Consider the following 5,707-nt stretch of genomic DNA (forward strand, 5'->3'; position numbering starts at 1 on the left):
AGATGCGTGCTGAAGCTAGACTATAGACCGAACACCATGGCCACTCAGTATCTCTATTGAAAACCACAACACACTAATGGAAAGAGAGAGTAAAGGGGACTGCCCTGCCACAAAGGTGGGGCGGGGTGGAGGGGATGGGGAATGGGAGGACCACTGGGATCATTGGTGATGTAGAATGGTCACTGGTGGAGGGATGGGTACTTGATCATTGTATAACTGAAACCCAAGCATGAAATTTTGTAAGTCTACAACTGTACCTCATGGTGTTTCACTAATAAAAAATATATAAATATACAAATAAATAAAAGAATGAATAAAACATTGGATGTGAGTAAATATTAAATGATTTCATTTGAGATTATTCCATTTTTCTGTTTTAAGTGATTGACGAACTTTTTGTCTTTAAAATAATCACCTGAAGCAATGTGGAAAACTGCAATATATGAAATATTGGCTTTTCTCTCTCATTTATGCCTCTTTATGTTTTTATTTTTTGTTTACAATGCCTTGTTTGCATGGACACAGGAAGACAGATAATGCTACACTTTTTCAATAAATGTGGGAGTTAATTAATACCAAAATACTGATATGAAGCTTAATATTGACAAAACACCCTTGGCCATTCATCATATTAACTGAACTTAAGATTCAGCTGCCCAAAGATTGGCATTAGTCACTAGCACCCCCAAATGTGGATCTGACTGAGGGCCTTGGAGGGGCAAGCATTATGGTAACCTGACTTCGACATGGTAGGAACTAATGGCCCACAAGAAACACAACTGATCAAGAGCATAATCATGTTGCCTAAGTGAGAAAGGAAGTGGGGCTACCAAAACAATAAATAACAGTTTTTATTTATTTCCTCTCCCCATTTTATAGTGTTCTTGAATTTTTGGTTGATCTTTGAAAGTACTTTATAGATCCTGTAACTATACCTTAATATGATGTGTCAAATGCAAATTTTTCCCATTTATTTAGCTGTCTATTAATTTTACTGCAAATCTTTCCTCATGCAGAAGATTTTTAACTTTACATATTTCCATTCATTTATTTTTGATTGTGCTGCCTTTACTAGTGGTATGAGATCATTGAATATGCCTTGAAATTCAAATATTAAGTGTTCTGACTATAACTTCCTCCATGTAGTTTAGAGTTTCTGGCTGGATCTCAAGGTCTTTGATTCACTTTGAATCAACTTTTGTGTGAGGTGAATCAAAATATGGATCACGTCCTAATTACTTACAAGTAGTTACCCAGTTTTTCCCAGCGCCATTTGTTGGAAAGTCCATGTTTACTACATTTTACGTTCTCAGATTCCTTATTGAAAATTAACTGTCCATGGATATGAGATTTTGTCATTGGGTATTAGATTCTGACCCATTGGTCAGAGTGCCAAAACTTATTTCAGAACCATGAAGTTTTAATCACTATAGCTTTATAATATGGTTCCAAATTAGGTAATGAAATACCTACAAATTTCTTGTTTCTCAGTATGACTTTGGATATTTGTGGTCTTTTCTGATTCCATACAAACTTTTATTTTGACTTTTCTAGATCCTGGAAGAATGCTATCTGAATTTAGATGGGGATTACTTTGGATCTGTAAGTGCTTAGATAGGATAGTCATTTTCATAATATTGATTCTTCCAATCCATGAGCATTGGATGTTTTTGCAATTCCTATGGTCCCCTTCTATCACTTTCTTAAGTGATTTAAAAGCATCATGGTATAGACCTCCCACATATTTTGTTAACTGATTCTTAGACACATTATGATTTTGAATACTATTTTAAATGAGACAAACTCTGCCCCACCCCAACTTGGCACCCCCGAAAGCCAGCCGCTACTGGGACCCCAGACTGGGGCACCAGTCTCCACATCCACAGCGAGCGCCAGCCCAACTAGTAGCCACCCTCCTCAAACAGGTCTATGGACTAGCATTTCGACTGGCTGGGGGCTTGGCCACCACTGTAGGGGCGTGGCCTCCTCAAAAGTGGGTGTGGCCTCCTCAAAGTGGGCGTGGTCATCTCCAGGGCAAGGTGCCACTCACGAGTATAGTTATATTTCCCACTCCCAGCATTCTGGACTTTCATCCCAGCCTTTATCTCCTAAATCTGTGGGAAAAATTCTGGCTACCTCAGCTGCAATACAACAATAATCCACTGGCTTACTTCAATTCTAACAAAAGACCAGTACGCAAAGAAGCTATACAAGCCCAATATTAAAAGAGCAACTCCTCCAAAGCTTCACTAGATGCCCATCATAAGTCAACGAAGATTGCCTGAGAGGATGGTCAGACTCTAGAAAGGGAGAAGGGTGACCATCATAGACCGAACTTAACCAGAATCCTTTCCCACGATAAAAGGGAACAGTACTAGTGAATTGCAGGGTTTGATCACTAGACAACCAAAAAAGCACGAAGAAACAGCGCAAATATCCACTACAAGGAGAAGACGAAGAAAAGATTCCCGAATCCTCGACTGGGGTTACCCACAAATATGCTCTCTCCGATAAAGAATTCTGAGATGAAATGCAGAGGATGTTCAAGGATCTACTCAAAGAATCAGTGGAGGAGATATCCAGAAAGCTAAAAGAAGAAATGAAAGAAACAATACTGTTGGAATATAAGGAGCTTAGATTTATCAGGTTGCACCCATCACAGTGCTCCCAAGTCACTTCCATTCCTTTGTTTGTCTGTAACCACTTCTATGCTCTCTTCCCCAAACAATTTGTAAGGTCTCATCCTTCTAGGACACTGAATTTGTACTGCAAGTTAATATTACTTTTCTCCTCTCCTTATGTCTTTTGAATAGTTTAATGTAATGTCGTTCTTGTATAGATACAGGAAGACAATTAGTATTATGCTTTATAACTCAGGATTTTATTGGCCTTGAATATTATTCACTCCTGGGCATCTACTTTCTCAACTTAAGCCTCAGTTGCCCTCACTTCCTAGCACCCCAAGGGCAGGGTCCCGACGTGGGACTGGATGGAACCAGGGCAAGCCGGTAAGTTATGTGCTACCCTGGCATCGAGATGGGCCAGGCCAAGGTGCCACGCTTCTTAACTATAGGTTAATAGTTTGATCATAGGCAAATGCTGTCATGATCCAAAAGTAACGACGAGACTAGGACCCTGCTGCTAGGAATAGGAAAGATATCTGGCCTGAACACTGCAGTCTGAGATCGAGATGGCCCTAGGAGAGCAATTCTATAAGCTTAAAGTATTTCTTACTGTGTACATACAAAATGATTTATATTATGTATGCTTATATGTTGGTTGGACAAGGAGAAGAGAAACACATTCAGGGAAATCTGTTCTAGGGTGGGTTGATCTGCTAAATGAGAATCTGTCCTAGAAGCAGCCTTCCTGTGTGTCCTGACTAGCTTGGATAAGACTGAAAATTACTCCCCTTCATCTGCCTTCAGTAAATAAGAGGCAGCTTCCCTTATCTCACAGAGGCCTTGCTGTGGGAGGCAGCTTCCCTTATCTCACAGGAACCTATCTGGTCTTAGATATGCAGATCCCAGGTACTAGCCAGGCCTGATCTTGGGGATGTAGATGCCTGGCTCCAGGCAGGCTAATCTTTGAGATGTAGATTCCAAGCTCAAGCAGACTGGTCTTTGATGTGCAAACCCAAGTGCTTGTAGCTTCTAAAAGGTGAGGCCAAGATTACTGGCCCCTGGATGTAAAGAAACAATGTATGTTTTGCCTCCTCAATGTTCTTTCTGTAACTCCTTTTGATGACATCACTATATTGCACCCTTTAGAGGTACCATGATCTATATAAGGGGATTTTCGGGGCTCTCTCGGAAAGCAGGTGCTTGAGAGATCCTGGGGGCTCTATGACACGCACTTCCTCCATATAATAAACTACTGCTAAGACCAACCAGCCTGGCCCTAGTTTCCTTCCTCTGCCTGACCATCTCCATCGACCTCCCTAGAGTGGGAAAACGACCTGAGACTACCGAACGCGGGCGGTGGGAGAGATAGCCCGCTGCAGTCCCCTTTGCCCATCGTTTTTTGTGAGTTTACACACAATAGAACGGATAGTCAAGAAAATACAGGAAGAAATGAGAGCCGAAATAAAAAAGCTAAAAAAAAGAAGTGTCACAAATAAAGGATTCTGTAGACAAAATTAAAAACTCAGTAAGTGCCCTTAGCACTAGGATGAATACAGCTGAAGACAAGATCAGTGAACTTGAAGATGAGCAACATAAATCCCATAGGCAACAACAAGCAATGGGAAAAGACCTCAAAATGGCTCTAAGGAGAATCAGAGTCCTAGGGGATGACGCCAAGAGGAACAACACTAGAATCATTGGAGTATCATAAGGAGAGGGAGGCAACCCCAATGAAAAAGCCACAGTCAAAGAAATCATTGCTGAAAAGTTCCTAGAGTTAAAGAATGCAGACATCGAGATCCAAGGAACCAGAAAGGTGGCAGCTAAAAGAGACACTAATTAAAACACTCCAAGGCATATCATAGTCAGAACGATGGATGCTGTGGACTGAGACACAATACTAGAAGCAGCAATGTCAAAGAAGGAAATCACATACAAAGGAGTACCTCTTAGATTTACAGCAGACCTATCAGAGGAAACCCTCCAAGCCGAAAGGTAATGGTGAGATATAAACCCAATGAAATGAAAGCCTCACCAACAATATTTTATCCAGCTAAACTCTCACTCAAACTCGATGAAAATACACCATTTTGTAGATAAACAAGTGCTCAGGAACTCAATAGACTCAAAACCAAATCTAAAAGAAGGATTAAAGGGGATCCTGTAAGATAAGAAGGAAAACACTTATAAACACAACCAATCCCTACAGAAAGATGGCACAAAACCCCATGACAATAATCTCTCTCAATGTCAATGGTGTAAATACACAAATCAAGAGACACATAGTGGCAAAATGTATCCAGAAACTGAAACCAACATCCTGCTGTCTACAAGAAACTCATCTGAACAATCAGAGCAAACACAGATTCAAAGTTAAAGGATGGTAAACAATCCTGCAAGAAAACAGCTCCCTCAGAAAAGCTGGACGGCAGTACTAGTATCCGACAACATCAATTTCAGGTTGAAAAAGATTAGAAGGGACAGCCCAGGCCATTTTCTATTTATCAAGAGATACATACAACTGGAAGAAATAACACTCTTAAATGTATATGCACCTAAAGAGGGACCAGCTAAATACTTAAGACAACTGCTAACAGATTTTAAGGAGGACATTGCTAGCAAGAAAATAGTAGTTGGAGATTTCAACGTCGCCTTATCACCTCTGGATAGATAAACAAGAACAAAACTCAACAAGGAAACATTGGCTTTAAAGGAAGAAATAGAAGACAGAGGGGTAATAGACCTATACAGGGCTTTATACCCCCAAAAGAAGGAATAATACACATTTTTCTCCAGTGCACACGGAACATGCTCCTAAATAGACCACTTGCTAGGTCACAAAACATACATCAATAGAATCAGGAAAATAGAAGTAGTATCAACAATCTTTTCAGACCATGATGGATTGAAGATCGAAGCGAATCACACAAAGACATCGAAAAACAAATCAAACACCTGGAAATTAAACAGCTCAATGTTGGACAACGATTGTTAAGAAGGAAGTCAAAGACGAAATCAAAAGATACCTGGAAACAAACAAGAATGAAGACACAAGCTACCAGAACCTATGGGACGCAGCTGAA

Source organism: Sorex fumeus, unplaced genomic scaffold (assembly GCF_029834395.1).
Source record: "Sorex fumeus unplaced genomic scaffold, SorFum_2.1 ptg000073l, whole genome shotgun sequence".
Classification (NCBI taxonomy): Eukaryota; Metazoa; Chordata; class Mammalia; order Eulipotyphla; family Soricidae; genus Sorex; species Sorex fumeus.